Source organism: Orcinus orca, chromosome 4 (assembly GCF_937001465.1).
Source record: "Orcinus orca chromosome 4, mOrcOrc1.1, whole genome shotgun sequence".
Taxonomy (NCBI): Eukaryota; Metazoa; Chordata; class Mammalia; order Artiodactyla; family Delphinidae; genus Orcinus; species Orcinus orca.
In genome coordinates, this window is record NC_064562.1 from 140,319,197 (window position 1) to 140,339,265 (window position 20,069).

The window sequence follows — 20,069 nt, forward strand, 5'->3', positions numbered from 1 at the left end:
TGAAGTTTTCTTATCTTTACCTATCCTCCTGGTTTGAGTCTCTTCTCCAGAAGAACTTGCAAACTCTCTACTGCAGCAAGTATAAAATTACCTATTAGATTTTATAAAATGCTGATGTTAAAAATGAATGAATGAAATAAAGAAAAAGAAGGAAGAAAGAAAGAGGGTAAAGGAGTATAAAGCAAACTAAAGCCCTTGAACATGTACTCATTAATGATTTTTGTTAATGTCTCCATATCTTCATGCACTAACAGGTAAATTCTAAAACCTAGATCCATTTACCAACTGATGTTCTGAGCTATTGCTTATAGCTGGAAACGATACAATCCTCTCAGCAGAGGTGTAACCCATTTACCAGACTACACTGTAAATGAGCCTTCTTTCCTCCCAGGCTCCCTAGAAAGAATGTAATGGCAACTTCAGTCATTATAATTGTTGCACAAATGCCTTCAAGGAGATTTGAGAAGACCCAGAAGCCCACAAAGCTTATTGACTTATACAAAGAATATACAAAGGAGTTTCATTTTTAATTCCAGTTTCTTAATTTTTTTATCATTTTTCCCAGCACAGTCTTTATGCCTGTGGATCTCCCTAAATGTTTATGTCCCAAAGGACACAGAGGTGTGAAAAATGTGACTCATGTTCTTGATAAATTCATATTAAAAGACACAGCCTTGAAAATGAACAGCAAATGAAATCCCTTTTTCCTCTAAATTTTCTTTCATGTCAAAGGTTAGTCTTACTCATTCAGCAACTTAAGATTTCTGCACTTGAAAAATAATGACCCTATCTAAGTGGTAACAACAGCTAAGATTTTAGAAACATGAACAGAAAGTCTTTAGAAAAATAACTCAGGGTTAGCAGTTATAGTTCACAATTTTACTAGTCCAGAAATAAATTATTGCGAATTGAGTAACTATTTGCTAACTCTCACATAACTCACCAGGCAAATTTAAGAAAATGAGGATGTTTGGACATATACTGCCTGACTCACTCTTAGACACACTAAAACCTTGAGTATTCATCCTACCAAATAAAACTGTCAAGAAAGTAATAATCAAAAAATAAATTCATCTCTTTTCTAGGAAAAGTATAATAATTGAACATATATTTTAAGTCAACAAATCCCAACCACAGATTACCCATCGAATACAACATAAATTTTTGTAATAAATTGATTTTCTGTTCCTTTTCCCCCCTGCAGGTTAATGAGAGCAAACTTCTGACACGCCACCAAAGAATTTAGCTTTAAAAACCAGATAACTTGCATATCAGTCATACCTCATTCTGTTCTGGAAAAGATTAGCACTTTTCTTTGTATTTAGCTTACACATGAAACCGTTATGAAATTGTGAGTGAAAATAGTGAAGGTCACAAAACTTACCTGCCAAAATGCCTTTTACTTAAGCAGTCTGTTAACACAGACTGTCTCATCTACTCTATAAATTCTTGATCTGTATTAAGGTAAAAATAATAGCTAACATATAGTGAGTGCTTACTATGTGCCAGGCACTATTTAAAGCACTGACAGAAATTAATTCAAATAATATTCATATCAATATTTCCATACCTTAGCAGAAAAACTAAAACCAATTGGGAATATGAGAAAACGAAAACAGTCTGATTTGTTTGGATGGCTGGATCATGAATTAATGTTTTCTTCCATTTTGACTGCCATTAGTGTTACTCACATAGTAAATACATTTGTAAAGTTTTCTTAAACCTCTTCCAAACACTATTTTCCACCTGGAAAATGGGGATAATAATAATACCTTCCTCATAAAGTTGCTGCATTAGTTTTACATACTGCAAAAATCTCTCCAAAACACTACTTGTATTCATACAGTATTCAACTGCTCATTGGAGCTAATCAAACTTCTAAGCAGGCTCTGCGAGTCACTCTTTTTTATCTCATTATTTCTCTGTACAACCCTCCATCCCAGTGGGGCCCAGGTTCACACCTAAATCATTCCCAGCTGCCTATCTTAACTAATCTACCCTTCCCACCTCCTTACAAACATACTCATCACTCCTCTCTGCTGATCATGCCTTCCCCATTCTTCATCTTCCAGGTTACATTCCCCTATCTCCTTTTAAGTCTTCCCATCCTACGTGGATCTAACTGGCATGTGCAGAGTAGCTATAATGGGCTTGGCACTTTTTATATGTTATTTCTTTTTTTTTTCTTTCTTTAATTGAAGTATAGTTGATGTACAATATTATACAAGTTACAGGTGTACAATATAGTGATTCAAAATTTTTAAAGGTTATACCCCATTTATAGTTATTATAAAATATTGGCTATATTCCCCGTGTTGTACAATATATCCTTATTTTATACATAAAAGTTTGTACCTCTTGATCCCCTACCCCTATACCGCCCCTCTTTCCTTCCCTCTCCCCACTGGTAACCACTAGTTTGTTCTCTATATTCTTTTTTGCTATATTCACTAGTTTGTTGTATTTGTTAGACTCCACATATAAGTGAGATCATACAGTATTTGTCTTTGTCTGACTTATTTCACTTAGCATCATACCATCCAAGTCCGTCCATGTTGCTGCAAATGGCAAATATTCCTTCTTTTTTATGACTGAGTAGTATTTCATTGTGTTATTTAATTCTTTAAAAAATTCTATAGATAGCTAATGATGCCCTATTAGATACATGAGGATTAGAGAGACTCTGATTTATCCAGAGTGGTAAAGCCAGGGTTCACTCTCAGTTATGCTGATCCATCCTGCACTTAAGAGCTTGTACCACACAAATATGTCCTTAATTTGTATATTCTTGCAATGTTCTCTAATTGCTTAGTATATGTGAAATCCATGTGACCCCCTAAGTCCCTTGAGATCTAGTCCTCATGCAGGGCACAGGATAGTGCTTAGTTAATATTGCTTACTTGAACTGGCAGACAAGGAAGGCCTCAAAAGTGATATAAAGTTCCCATAAAAGAGTTACTATGTAAATATTAAATCATCCCAGAATTTCCTAAAAGGATGGTGAACTACCACATGCTTCAGACAGCCCAGTAGAAGCTTCATCACAGAGAAACAGTCAGTAGGTGTTTGAAGATGATGACGAGAAACTCTTCAAGGATTTGGACCTTTGACAATATGGAGTAGAAGTGTCAGAGGAAGATCAGAGTTGTCTGTCAGAATGTTAAGCATCCAAACATTTAACTTCCAAAGAGCTTATGTCTTAAGATGAAGTGGGAAAGATAAATAGGGTGCTTCCTTCTATCACTTTCATGTTCCAAAGCATTTCCTTTTCTTATGACCCTAGACATCCATGTCAGCTAAAGTTTCAGAAGACAACTAAATTGGGTTGTTTCACTACCACTAAGTAAAGTTTGACACAATTCTTTATCCTCTGTCCAAAGGTCTGAACCAAATGGAAAGGAGGTGGAGCAATGCCTGGACAAGTCTCAGCAACCACTCACCCAGCTCTTACGCTGGCACCACCGGGGAATATCCAGCCAAATACGCTGAGTTGCCATTTTGTGTTCCTCCCACACCAGGCACTACAACTGTATTACAGAACTTCAAGCCTTGCCATGGTGCCCTGGTGACAGAGCTAATGCCCAATAAGCCCACAGCTACAGAGCTCTCAGGAGAAAGCAAACCTCTGACAGCAGTGGTTTCAACCTTAGCCTATGGCTAATGGGCATGACTCTAAAAGGAAACTCCTACCCAACACCTTTTCAAGCTGTCTTCTTTATAATCTTTAATCAGTAACCATTTCCATCATTATGGCCTTTAGTGCTTCTTAATGTAAGTCCTTTGGAAACGGTGAACAAACCAGCAGTTAAAAGGTCCTAGCTCCTCACTGCAGTCCTGCTCAGTGGCATGTACGAGTCTCTTTGTGACTTTTATTCACGGCATATGGCAGCTGGAGCACAGCTGACCCCATCCTTCAACAGCCTCATTCGCCTGGTTTTCAGGGGTCAGAGACAACACTCCAGCTTCCAGTTCCATGCCCAATGACAGGGTAAAGGATCTCTTCCACAGAAAGGCAAGGTTAATGAACAGCTCGAATCACTGGCTTATTCTTTCTACTCTCTTTCCCTCTCCTATGTCAAGGGATCTCCCCCCAGCTTTGTAACACCTTCTGTCACCAACACAATTAAGCCCACCACCAAGTACCCACCACCCCCAACACACTGATGTGTAGAGAATACTAATGGATCAAGACTTGAGCCAGAAGAGAAAAGGGGTATCTTACTGGGGAAATTTGTTCACTAAAGGGGATATCTTACTGGGAAAATTTGTTCACTAAACCACTTATTCTCTCACTAACTGGTTTAAACACTTCTGAAAAAAGTTAATAAAGCATTATTACCTCCTTAAGCCTCCATGCACACTTACATACAACACTATATCAGCCAAGAATGTATTTACTTTAGGTTGGTTTTTTTTAAGGAATTGCTAGACTATCATATGAAACATCCCCAAAACATAAATATATATGTATATTTATATTATACAGAGAGCTATAGAAATATAACCACAAATATTTAGAAATACGTATTTATATATAGCTATGTATTATTTATATTTTGAATTTTATATAGAATTTGTATTTATTTACTTATGAATATATAAACATTATATAAGATACATATATAAAATATGTATTTTTATGGATGTAGATATTTTATGTAAAATATATTAATATAAATATATAGTAACATAAATATTTCAAATAACATACTTATATATAGAATTTATTTTATATATAAATGTGAATGTTTCCTAAAATATAAATATACACACCTTCACCCTAAACAAAACCTTGTGAGAATCATTCAAGTCCACAGTGAAATTTCTTCCACTCCTTACTTTATTTTTTGTGTTTGTTTATGTTATGAATGGGGAAGGGGTGACAACAACAGAACCACCATATCTAATGAAGTCTGGCTCTGCTATCAGGTCAAATAAAAATCTCAAGAGTTCTATGACCTTGAGTTGTCCTCACTGTTTAAAATGAACTCTTTCATTTTCAAGAGGATGATAGAGGGATTATAAATAGAAGTTTCACTCCTAAATACTGACAAATATAACTATTTTTTATGGATTTCATAGGCCGATATAACCAAACCAAAGTCAAGACTAAAACTGGACAGAAAAAAAATTAAATAAAGCTAAGACAATGATAATATTTATTCCCGGATACACAGATAACTATAATGAAATAACAGTCTCAATCATTGGAAAAGGGTTGTTTGTCAGTTTCAAAAAAAAAATGTATAGTGCATATCTAATTCATAAAGAATTTGTGAATATGGAGGAAAATATAAATGTAAGTTCTTATTCATTTATTTTTTATTTATCTACTTCCCACTCAACTAATTTCAAAGAAGGATCTAGGTAGAATTCCTTTCTAAACTATCAAAGACTCCACTAGTGAAAGGTGGTGGCAGCAGTGGAAGTAGTGTTAATACGGCTGCTGATTTTCCTGCCCTTCCCCAGACCAGGGTCTTTCCCACCAGGCTGGTGCTGCCCTCCCACATTCCCTTGATTCAAAGAAAAATAAATAAATACGTATTTTACTATTTGGCAGTATGTCTGACTTTTTAAAATCCATTCCATCAAACACTAAAAGTAAATAATTGTACCGTTTATGTATACAACTTGCATTGTTTATGGCAATTATGACAGAAGAAAGGCAAAGAAAGGGGAAACATTTTCTTCTGGCATTTCTAAATAGCTTCTGACAAAGTAAGTTATTGCATTTGAAGAATATAAACTACCTCAGCAAATTCTATTCCCCCCAGGAATTGCCAAAACTGCATTCTGCAAACACTAAAAAAGAAGAAGAATACTTCTGCCAAATACAAAGATGGTATCTATTAGTGAAAGAGTTAAGAAAATGATGAGCTCTGTAATAGATTTTCTTTTCATTCTAAATATGTTGTAAAATATCCTAGCAGCTCAGATGGATGCATTCAGCACCTTATATCTTGAAAGAAATTTATGAATTTCACTAAAAAAGTTTACTCTCAATGCCACAGCACTTTTCCCAAACACTTTTCACCACAGAATTGTTTCATCACATACCTATTAATATCTTGCAAAATACTAACATTCCCAGAGCACAGCTTAGAAACCAGTTATACAGAATTTAATAATTTATCAAACAACAGTATGGATAATAGAAGCACATATATGTGCTAAAGAAAGGAAGAAAAGTATTTATAGAGAATGCTCCTAAAATATTATAGGCAATAGTCCTGACTCCTACTTTCCCCTACTTCCAACCCAGTCTTATTCAGTTTCTCTACCTTTTCAACAATTTCCTAATTTTAATTCTCAAAAAAAGTTCATGACTATCTGAATCAACCTTACTCAAATTTTTATTTACAGATAAAAGAAAAGCCAAATATAACTAAGCAAAACTACATTGAGCCCATGTAAATAATAATTTAAATAAATGTATTGTTAAAATGACAAAAAATGTAGTAATTAAAACAATATGGGGCTTCCCTGGTGGCACACTGGTTAAGAATCCGCCTGCCAATGCAGGGCACATGGGTTCGAGCCCTGGTCCGGGAAGATCCCACATGCCACGGAGCAACTAAGCCCATGTGCCACAACTACTGAGCCTGCACTCTAGAGCCAATGAGCCATACCTACTAAAGCCCACGTGCCTAGAGCCCCTGCTCCGCAACAAGAGAAGTCACCACAATGAGAAGCCCACGCACCGTAACAAAGAGTAGCCCCCGCTCGCTGCAGCTAGAGAAAGGCTGCACATAGCAACGAAGACCCAACGCAGCCAAAAATAAGTAAATAAATAAATAAAATAAAAATAAATGCTTAAATAAAAAACAACGATATGTTCCCCCTTTTCAGGAACACTACAGTTTTAGCTAAAGTAAACATGATAGAGAAAAGCTAGAATATGCATAGAATAACTCTGAAAGGATACACAGAAACTGATAATAATGGTTGCCTCTAGGGAAGAAAGCTAGAGGATTTTTTACTGTATATTTTTTGTAGTGCTTGCATTTTTCATCATATATAAGTATTGATTTTTCAAAAAATAAAAAATATATATTAAATATAAACATTTTTAAACAGTAAAGATATTAAGAATCCATATAGCAAACATAAGATGGTAGGGTTTGCCATCTACCTCATCATACGTGGGAATTTCCTACTTAGTTAAAAGTTAAAAGGCTAACTATGAAAATTATTTGTTTAAATCTTACATTGACAAGAAATACTAGGCTCTCCAGAGAAAAAACAATTAAATAGCTATCCACAGCAAAAATAAAGCTCATGATGGTATGTTATACTTGGTTTAAACAGCTGACTCTTTATTCAATATCAGTAAATCCTCAGTAATGAGTGGATTCAAATAAACATCTAAGAAATTAAAATTACTGAATTCAAAGTCATTGGCTGATAAAAAGCATTTCAAGGCCCAGGAACATTAAGCTTCCTGTGCCTTGATACCATGACACAAACAGAAAATCGTCAGGGAAACAGAGAAGGATTCAGACTTAAAACTTTAGGGGAATATGGTTATATAAGCAATGAAAATAAGCCATAGGAAAAACTTTATATATTCAGACATTCATCAGTTTTATTTTAAAATGAGAAAAAATGGAAATAACCTAAATGCACATTAATACAGGAATTGCTCAGTTATAGAACATACCCTCAATTAGTATCATGAATTTTCATCATAAAAACTGTGGGACAACATGGAAATCATTGCTATCTAATGAAATCATAATATAAAATTGCGTATATTCCATTAACAAAAATATGTTTCTATGCCGTATTTGTGGTACTTGACTGATACAGCTCCAAGATCACGGAGAGGAAAAAGCTAAAGACCAAGACTCCTAATGTTCAATCACACACACACACACACACACACACACACACACACACTCTCTCACACCCCTCTACCACGCCATCAGAGGTACTGTTACCTCTTTGCGGCTCAGCGTGGGAATGGACACATGTATCCGCCACATGAAAAAAACAACACTTCCCAAAATATTGTTGCCTTCCTCATCCTTGATAAAATCCCCCAAAATAACTCATATTCTTCCAGGATTAAAACCTTTCTTCCTATCTCAACTCAAGCCTGGCTCCATTTTTTTTCCCCCTTTGGAAGTATAATTCCAGGCTTCATCCTCTTCATTGGACCTAAAATCCTGAAACACAAAACACCCTGACATCCTCTCTGCCAGTTGATAAGGAATAATGTTAGGAATGAGACAGAGAAGTTAGGAAGGGGAATCAGTTTATTTGAGGGAAATATTATTAATTTGTTCATTCATCCAACAAAACACACTTCATGTACGGTATGTACCAGATGTGGAGAACACAGCAGTAAACAAAATAAACACAGTTCTCATTCATATCTGGGGTAATTAATGCTGAGTCTATTTTGAACACAATGAGTTTGAGTTACTGCTAGGATAACCCTAATGGATGAGCTTGTAGATAGATAGAAACATGGTTTTCAAAAAAAGTGCAGGCAAGACTCTCCACAGAGTTAGTTTTGGATACTAAGCACACAGAAATTGATTAGAGAGGATATAAAAGGCTTGAGTAATTGAATGTTTCACTAACAATGCAGGCTTGGTGGAATGGGCAATAAGCAAGATGTCAATTCCACAAATTTTAAAGACCTCAGAGGTAGAAGTTTACTGTGATGAATGATAAAGTCTAGAATATATTACACTAGATCATGTTATGGTAGGATGGAGACAGAAGTTCAAGGCCTCAAGGACAGCCAGCACCATTAAGTTGGAGGAGTGGAAAAACATCATTTTCATTAGCCAAAAATTTTCAACACAGGAGCAATTTAAACCAACGTAAGAGACCCTGGAATAAATTTTAATAATATCTCCACACATAAATTCACTGAAGAAGGAACGCTTTAAAGGAGGTTGACATGCCTTAAGAGACCTGAGGGGAGAAAATTCCCATGAATACAAACAATAAAATGGCCTGGAGATGAGCTGAAAGAAAAATTAAAAACTGTAAAAGCTAAGTATATGACTCCCCAAAAAACATATTTTAGGAAAAAAAAGGAAAATGTTAAAAAAAAAAAAAGGTACAGCTTCAAAAAACATTGGAAAACTCAGAAAGGAAAAAATGGAGCTGAGGAAGACAAGACAGAGCTAATAATCATATCCAATTTGGCTCTAATAATGATGTCAAGAATTTTTATTAAAATAATAAATACCATCAAGATATAAATACTTTGTAGCCACTAATGACCTAATCCTCCCTTATCTCATTTATACTGCAACTATAAACAAACTACACATTTGGAGAACATGAAATAATCAAATTAAAAGTACTCCTTTGGGAAGTAACATTGGATAATACTGCTTCATCCACAAAAAATGCAGCAATGAATGAGAATGAGCCGCTCAAAAGAATAAAGAACTCCAAATTCTCCACATTGATAGAGAAAATGTGGTTGATGTTGCCACAGTATTTAGAGTAGCATAACTAGGCAGGGGATACTTTTCAGCAAATCTAATGTTTTTAATAGTATTTCAACATTTCTTCTCTGACATCAGTTTTTAAAATTAGGAAATTCCAAAGTTGGTCAGAGAGAATTTAGTAATTATGTAATTTATTAACTTGGGAGTGAGGGAGGAAACTTTTGCGTTTCACTTCAAAACTTACCTTTTTTTAAGAGCTACAATGGATTGTCTGGTGAAGTTTTCCACATTTTTATGAGGACAAAATGCTATTAAGACCTACAAACAAAATGTATTTTTATTAAAAATGACTAATGCTTAGTGAAAAGTTCAAAGGCTAGAAAAGAAGCACTAAAAAGAATTTTAAAAGCAACAGTTCAGCTCACTCAGTTACTGGAAAAGTCATTTTCATAGTTAACCTTCAGGGCTAAGCAGCAGCTGGAAAAGCAGCTTATTCTATTACATAGTTAGTAAATGTCATGCACTATTCTTGAAAGAGGCAAAATATGTTACCCTTAAAGACTGCAAATGACTCTATAAGAGCAGACAAGATATACAATAGATTTAACACACAATGCATGTCACCTCTCAACCAGATGCAATGTGTGATCACTGGGTGGCTCCTGGATTCAAAACCATAAATAAGTTAAAGGCTATAAAAAACATTTTTTGTTATAATTAAAGAAAATTGAATACAGAATCTATACTAAATATTATTAATTTGAAGTTAAATTTCTTGGGCTTAATAATGTTTTGCATTTAGGAAGGAGAATGTCCTTGTTCCTTAAAGATTCATGCTGAAGTATTTGGGGGTAAAATGCAACTTACTTTCATATGTATATAGTGTGTGTGTGTGTATAAAGCAAGTGTAGCAAAATTTTTTTTTAATTGGTAAATCTAAATGTAGTGTATATGAGCATTCACTGCACTATTATTTATTATTTCAATTTTTCTGTAGGTTTTTAATTTTGATAAATGTAAGTCTGGGAAGGAAGGCAAGATATCTCAATCCAACATTGTTAGGAAATAAAATCTCTACAGAAACACAAAGCAGAACTAGATAGGAAACTATCACCAGAAAAGTCAAATGTATTTATCATCCAAATACACATGGCATACTGTACTAAGTGTTGTAACAAAAAACTAATATAGTCTGTGGCTTTTAAGAACCTAGGGGCAGGACAGGAATAAAGACACAGACGTAGAGAATGGACTTGAGGACACTGGGAGGGGGAAGGGTAAGCTGGGACGAAGTGAGAGAGTGGCATGGACATATATACACTACCAAATGTAAAATAGCTAGTGGGAAGCAGCTGCATAGCACAGGGAGATCAGCTTGGTGCTTTGTGACCCCCCTAGAGGGGTGGCATAGGGAGGGTGGGAGGGAGACACAAGAAGGAGGAGATACGGCGTTATATGTATATGTATAGTTGATTCACTTTGTTATACAGCAGAGACTAACACACCATTGTAAAGCAATTATACTCCAATAAAGATGTTAAAAAAAAAAGAACACATAATCTAAGGCCAACACTGTTGATAAACATAAAGAACATTTAAATTGAAAATAAAAAAGCTGTACAAATTTAAACAATAAAGTAAGCATATGTCCTAATCATCACCATTTTTCTAACCACACACAAATAAAGCTGCCCAAATTTGGCAAAGCTCATTCCAACCTTTATGACTCCATATACATTCTACCACTTCAACTAGCTCACAGCATATAGAAAGTTTAACCAGTAACGCTTTTTCATTCAAGAAATGAGAGTGACCATTAAGGAGGGACTTAATTTTGTGAGGGAAAGAAGCTCATTTCTGCTTATAGCACTAGCTTAGACACTATAACAGAGTATTTTGTGCTAAATTACAAATTTTCCCTTTTCCCAACAACCCCTGCTTTCCTTCACGAGTCAGTTCAAACATTCTTTCTTAGGAGCATTTTCTGATTGCCCTAAGTTAAATTAGGACAAAGATAATAATAATATTTTATTATTATCATGGTATATAATTTTTCCAATCCAAACTGACCCAGCATTTGCTAGGTGCTTGAGATACAACAATGAATAAGATAGCTGCTATGGGCTTCCCTGGTGGTGCAGTGGTTGAGAGTCCGCCTGCCGATGCAGGGGACACGAGTTCGTGCCCCGGTCCGGGAAAATCCCACATGCCGCGGAGCGGCTGGGCCCGTGAGCCATGGCTGCTGACCATGTGCGTCCGGAGCCTGTGCTCCGCAACGGGAGAGGCCACAACAGTGAGAGGCCCGCGTACCGCAAAAAAAACGAAAGAAAAAAAAAAAAAGAGACTTGCCATGCCAAGTTCCTAGTCTGGTACTGGAGACACTCATGCAAAGAAAAATTATGTATAATGTCAGGGAGGGGGAAATTTCCCCCCTCCCCATCTTCAGTTATCTTGACTGGTCTAATAATTAAATTGATGCAAGACAGATTAATTGGAGGAAAAAAAGGTTTTAATCTGTATGTAAAGAGGTCTCATAGAAATAGGACACCCAGAGTAACTAAAGCAGACTGTTTATACATCATTTTTAGACAAAGAAACAATTATTTGTGAAGATTTAACAAAACAAAGGGGCTTGTACTTGGGGTAACAGACTGATGAAGAAGTAACGAAGTTTGCTTATACAGCTTTCTTAGCCTTGAATTACCTAACTCTGGTGATAAGAATGCTTTCTGTGCTCCTGGTATAGAGAGGGTACCTTCACATGGGAGATTTATTTCCTGCTTTCAGAGGGAAAGTGTTTTCTATATGACTTTCCCACACCAGGTATTTGTCAAGTAACTGTAATTCAAAATAATTTGTCACCATGACATATCTTGGGGCAACCATGATATGCCACCATGGCATATCTTGGGGCAACCTGCTCTGACCTACAACAATATCATCTACTATCATGCCATCTACCAAGCTGCTCAAGTCTAAAACCTCAGATTCCTCTTATAATTCCTCTCTTTTCTCCACTGACATCTAGGCCATTGGCAAAGTGACTCTATTACCAGACATATTCTGAATGCATCCTTTTCACTCTATCTCCACTATTACCCTGGTCCAGAACTAGCTTCTCTCACCTGGATTGCTACTATAAAACATAATTTGTCTCCCATAAATGGTCTTCCCCTCTTGACTCTTAACAATGTTTTCTATGCAGGAGCCAGAGTAATCTCTTAAAATATAAAACAGACCATGTCAGTCCCTTGCTTAAACTCTTCCAATGGTTTCAGTTGGAATAAAATCCAAATTCTTTACCATAGCTGCCTGCCACGTTCCATATGTTCTAGACCTGTCTGTATCTCTGGCCTAATCTCCTAATCTCTCACACAGTACACTTCAGCCATACTGGCTTTCTTTATATCCCTCAAATACACCAGCTTTTAACCTCTTACACTACTGGACTAGAGATTTCTCTCTGCCTAAAATGCTATGAATAGTTATGTGGCCAGCTCATCATTGTCATGCAAGTCTCAATTAAAATGTTACTTCTCAGCCAGGCCTTTACCTATCACTCAATATAAAATAGCCACCTGCCCACTTCTTTCACTTCACCCTGCTTTAGTATCATTGTAACACTGATCACTACTTGATCTCTTGTTATTTAAATTTTTATTGGCTGTCTCCCTCTTCTAAATCAAGCCTTCCCAGGAGAAATTACTACTGACCTTACAGAAATAAAAAAGAATTATAGTGGAATACTATAAGCTGTACACCAACAAATTACTAACTTATATGAAATGGACAAATTCCTAGAAAGACAAAAACTACTAAAACTGAATCAAGAAAAAATAGAAAGCCAGAGTATACCTATAAAAATTAGAGACTGAATTATTAATTTTAATAATTCCCACAAATAAAAGACCATGGCCAGTTGCCTACACTGGTGAGTTCTACCAAAAACTTAAGAAGAATTAATAAAGAGTTGAGATCAAGATGGCAAAGTAGGAAGACCTGAGATCATTTCCTTCCAAAGTCACACAAAAAACATGACTACTTACAGAACAACTGTCTCTGACAATGACCTGAAGGCTAGAAGAAAAGCTTTTCCACAACAAAAGGTATAAAGAAGGAGACACAAGATGAGTAAGAGGAGCAGAGACACGGTCCGGTAAGGACCCATACTCTTGGCATGGCAACCCACAAGCTGTAGGGATATCAGAAATACACAGGTCCTCCCCTAGGAGTAAGGGGTCTGAGCCCCACATCAGGCTTCCCAGTCCATGGGTATAGCCCTAGGAAGACAAGCTCCCAAAATATCTGACTTTGAAAACCAGCTGGGCTTACACTCATCTTGAGTCAGAGGGCTACAGGAAACTGAGACTCCACCCTTAAAGGACATGCACAAATACTCCAAGTCCCGGCAGATGTAGCATTTGAAAGGCACCAAGGTCAAGCCCACTTGCTAATCTTAGAAAGTCTCTCAGGCCAGAGGCAGGTGGAACTCCCCCCACCTGGCCAGGGACTGAGATGCTGATGGCATCCAATTTTGTGATCTCATTCTACCACGCTGAAATGGCAACACTGGCAGGCACCCTTCCTCTAGCCTATTAGCACTGGTCACAATCACAGCAAACGAGTGAAGCTGCAGCAGTCACACACTGTCCAGCCACACAATTAGTCACATCAGGAGCCTGTCTTGCCCACCAGGATGTCCGCACCAGTCACATACCACCAAGCCTCGTATCCAGGCATGCTGGGAGCCTGCCCTACCTACCAGCATCCTAAACAGTCACACGCTGGTAGGCCTCACGACCAGTCATGCCAGGGGCCTGCCTCACCCAAGAGTGCACCCAGAGCAACCACACAAAGCAGGGCCTCACAGACAGCCAGGCTGGGGACCAGTCTTGACTACCAGTGTGCTTGCAGCACTTGGTCCCACCAAAAAAGAGAGATGCACACAGCCCACAGAGGGTACACTCCTGAAGAAACTGGCTCTGGTAGCCAGAAGGGAGTATGCTAATAGGCACATCTCCCTACAAAAAGCCACTTCTCCAAGATCAGGAGACATAACAAACTTACCCAATACATAGAAATAAACACAGATAATTAGGCAAAATGAGGCAACAAAGGAATATTGTCCAAACAAAAGGAAAAGACAAAACCTTAGAAAAATAACTAAATGGAACAGATAAGCAATCTACCTGACAAAGAATTCAACATAATGATCATAAAGATACCCACTGACCTTGAGAGAAAAATTAATGACCACAGTGAGAACTTCAACAAAGAATTAGAAAATATAGAAATGAACCAATCAGGCCTGAAAAATATAATAACTAAAATAAAAAATACACTAGAGAGAATTAATGGTAGATTACATGATACAGAAAAATGGATAGGCAATCTGGAAGACAGGGTAGTGGAAATCACTGAAACTAAACAGAAAACAGAAAAAATGTAGGGCTTTTAGAATGCATTCAACTTTAAGAGATCATCAATTTAGAACACACAGCTATAGACGAAGATTGTTATATGTGAACCTCATAGTAACCACAAACCAAAAACCTTATAATAGATACCAAAATAGAAACAATAAAAAGAAAGGAATCCAAACATAATACTAAAGACAGTCATCAAATCACAAGGGAAGAGGGAAAACGAAGAAAAATTTAAAAAAACTACAAAAATAACCAGAAAACAATTAACAAAATGGCAATAAGTACATGCCTATCTATAATTACTTTAAATATAAATGGACTAAATCCTCTAATCAAAAAACACAGGATTGTTGAATGGATTAAAAAAAAAAAAAGGACCCATACATATGCTGCTTATACGAGACTCACTCCAGATCTAAAGACACTCACAGGCTGAAAGTGAAGGGATGGAGAAAGATTGTCCATGCAAATGAGAACCAAAAGGAAACTGGGGAAGAAATGCTTATATCAGACAAAATAGATTTTAAAGACTTCAACAAAACACAAAGAAAGGCATTAAATAATAATAAAGAGACTAATCTAACAAGAGAATATAACACTCATAAATATCTATGCACACAACATAAAAGCACCTAAATACATAAAGCAAATATCAACAGACATATAGGGAGAAACAGTAATACAATAATGGTGGGGGACTTTAACTTAAATCAACTGTTAGATCATCCAGACAGACTATCAATAAGGAAACATTGGCACTAAACAACACATTAGACCAAATGGACTAACAGGTATAGACAGAATATTCCATCCAAAAGTGGCAGAATACACACATTTTTCAAATGCACATGAAAGATTCTCTAAGACAGATCACATGTTAGGCCACAAAACAAGTATCAATAAATTTAAGAAGACTGAAATTATATCAAGCATCTTTTCTAACCACAACGGTATGAAACTAGAAATAATTACAAGAAGAAAAATAGAAAAACACAGACATATGGAAGATAAACAACATGCTACTATACAAGCAATGGGTTAAAAAAGAAATCAAAGAAGAAATCAAAAAATACCTGAGACAAATGAAAATGGAAACACACCAAAACAAAATCTATGGGATAAAGCAAGAGCAATTCTAAGAGGAAAGTCTGTAGTGATACAGGCCTCCCTCAAGAAAGAAGAAATATCTCACATAAACAATCTAACATCACACTTAAAGGAACAAGAGAAAGAAGAACAAGACCAAAGTTGGTAGAAAGAGGAAAATAATAAAACTCAGAGCACAAACAAATGAAATAGAGACCAAAAAAAAGCAATAGAAAAGATCCATGAAACTAAGAGCTGGTTCTTTATAAAAGATAAACAAAATTGATAAACCTTCTGCTAGACGCCTAAAGAAAAAGAGAGACGGCCAAATAAATAAAATCAGAAATGTAAAAAAGAAGTTACAACTGATACCACAGACATACAACAAATCCTAATAGACTACTACAAACAATATATTCCAACAAACTGGACAACCTAAAAAATTGGACAAAATCCTACAAATATACAATCTTCCAAGACTGAATCAGGAAGAAATAGAAAATCTGAACAGAACACTCACTAATAGTGAAATTGTATCAGTAATCAAAAGCTTCCCAACAAAAAAGAATCCAGACCAGATGGCTTCACATGTGAATTCTGAAAAACAGTTGAAGAAGAGTTAATACCTATCCTTCTGAAAGTATTCCAAAAAAGTAAAGAAGGATAACCCCCAAATTCCTTCTACCAGCATTACTCTAATACCAAAATCATATAAAGACACTACAAAAAAAGAAAATTATAGGCCAATATCTCTGATGAATAGAGATGCAAAAATCCTCAACAAAATACCAGCAAAGTGAATTCAACAATACATTAAAAGGATCATACACCATGACCAAGTAAGATTTACCACACAGATGCAGAGATAATTCAATATCCACAATCAATCAATGAGATATACCACATTAATACAAGTAAAAATAAAAATTATATAATCATCCCATTAGATGTAAAAAAAAGCACTTGACAAAATCCAATATCCATTTATGCAGAAAATTCTCAACAAAGTGGGTACAGAAAGAACATACTTCAACATAATGAAAGCCATATGTAACAAACTCACAACTAACATCATACTGAACGGTGAAAACCAGAAAGCTTTTCCTCTAAGATCAGGAGCAAAACAAGGATGCATACTCATACCACTTTTATTCAACATAGTATTGGAAGTCCTAGCCACATCAATCAAACAGGAAAAAGACAAAGGCATCCAAATTGGAAAAGAAGAAGTAAAGCTGCCCCTATTTGCAAAAGACATGATACTTATTAGAGAAAACCCTAAAGACTCCATAAAAAAAAATATTAGAACATAATAAATGAATTCGGTACAGTTACAGGATAAAAAATTAATACACAGAAACGTGTTGCTTTTGTACATGCTAATAATGAACTATCAGAAAGGGAAATCAAGAAAACGCCCCCATTTACCACTACATCAGACAAAAAAATAAAATACCTAGGAAAAAATTTAACCAGAGGTGAAAGACCTGTACTCTCAAGACTATAAAACACTAATAAAAGAAACTGAAAACAACACAAATAAGTGGAAAGATATACCATGCTCATGGATTAAAAAAATTAATATTGTTCGAAATATCCATACCACCCAAAGCAATCCCCAGATTCAGTGCAATCTCTATCAAAACAGCATTTTCCACAGAATTAGAATAAATCCTAAAATTTGTATGGAACCATGAAAGATCCTGAATACTCAAAGCAACCTTGAGAAAGAACAACAGAGCTGAAGGTATCATGCTCCCTGGTTTCAAACTATACTACAAAGGTTTAGTAATCAATACAGTATGGTACTGACAAACACACCAAAAAAACACATAGACCAATGTAAAAGAATAGAGAACCCAGAAATAAATCCATCTTTACACAGTCAATTAATCTATGACAAGCAGGCAGCAATATAAAATGAAGGAAAGACAGACTCTTCAATAAATGACTTTGAGAAAACTGGACAGATACATACAAAGAATGAAACTGAACCAACACTCTTACACCATATCCAAAAATAAACTCAAAATAAATTAAAGACTTCAATGTAAGACCTGAAACCACGTAACTCCTAGAAGAAAACACAGGCAGTACACTCTAACATCGGTCTTAGAAATATCATTTTGGTTCTGTCTTCTCAGGCAAGGGAAACAAAAGCATAAATAAACAAATGGAACTACATCCAACTAAAAAGCTTTTGCACAGCAAAGGAAACCATAACAAAATGAAAACACAACCTACTGAATGAGAGAAGATGTTTGCAAATGATGTATTCAGTAGGGGTTAATATCCAAAATATGCAAAGAACTCATACAACTCAATATCAAAAAGCAAGCAATCCAATTAAAATATGGGCAGAGAACCTGAAGAGATATTTTTCTAAGGAAGACATACAGATGGTCAACAGATAAATGAAACGAGGCTCAACATCACTAATTATCAGGGAAATGAAAATCAAAACCACAATGAAATATGACTTCACACCTCTCAGAATGGCTATTATCAAAAAGACATCAAATAACAAGTGTTGGTGGGTTGTGGAGAAAAAGAAACCTTTGTACACTTTCCCTGTTGATGGGAATGTAAATTAGTGCAGCCACTATGGAAAACAGCATGCAGGTCTTCAAAAAAATTAGAAATAAAACTACCATATGATCCAGTAATTCCAATTCTGGGTATTTTTGTGATGAAAAACAAAAAACTAATTCAAAAAAGATATATGCACCCCTAAGTTCACTGCAACATTATTTACAATAGCCAATATATGGAAGAAACCTATGTGGCCATCAACAGATAAATGTATAAAGAAGATGTGTATACCCTGAGAAAACCATAATTCAAAAAGAGTCATGTACCAAAATGTTCATTGCAGCTCTATTTACAATAGCCCAGAGATGGAAACAACCTAAGTGTCCATCATCGGATGAATGGATAAAGAAGATGTGGCACATATATACAATGGAATATTACTCAGCCATAAAAAGAGACGAAATTGAGCTATTTGTAATGAGGTGGATAGACCTAGAGTCTGTCATACAGAGTGAAGTAAGTCAGAAAGAGAGAGACAAATACCGTATGCTAACACATATATATGGAATTTTTTTAAAAAAATGTCATGAAAAACCTAGGGGTGAAACAGGAATAAAGACACAGACTTACTAGAGAATGGACTTGAGGCTATGGGGAGGGGGAAGGGTAAACGGTGACAAAGCGATAAAGAGGCATGGACATATATACACTACCAAAAGTAAGGTAGTTAGCTAGTGGGAAGCAGCCGCATAGCACAGGGAGATCAGCTCGGTGCTTTGTGACCGCCTGGAGGGGTGGGATAGGGAGGGTGGGAGGGAGGGAGACGCAAGCGGGAAGAGATATGGGAATATATGTATATATATAACTGATTCATTTTGTTGTGAAGCTGAAACTAACATACCATTGTAAAGCAATTATACTCCAATAAAGATGTTAAAAAAAAAAAAAAAAAGATGTGGTGTGTGTCTGTGTCTGTATACATACATACGTATATATATACACGTGTGTGTATACATAGAAAAATATATATGTGTATATATATGTATATGTATATAATGGAATATTACGCAGCCATAGAAAAGAATGAAATCTTGCCATTTGAAATACCATTGATGGATCTAGAGGTATTATGCTAAGTGAAATAAGTCGGACACAGAAAGACAAACACCACATGATTTCACTTATATGTGGAATCTAAAAAACGAAACAAAACAGAAATAAACTCACAGATACAGAGAACAAATGGGTAGTTCCCAGAGTGGGGTAGGAGAATGGACAAAATAGGTGAACAGGATTAAGAGGTGCAAACTTCCAGTCATATAATAAGTAAGTCATGGGGACATAATGTACACCATAGGGAATATAGTCAACAATAGTTTAATAATTTTGTATGGTGACAGATGGTTACTAGACTTATTGTGGTGATTGTATTATTGATGTATATAAATGCTGACCAATTATGTTGTACACCTGAACCTAACATAATATTGTATGTCAATCTACTTCAATAAAAAATTAACATAATATTAATTATTAGCATTAATACTTTAAAAAAAATTAATACTTTACACACTTCCAAAAAATAGAAAAGGAGGGAACAGCTCCCAAT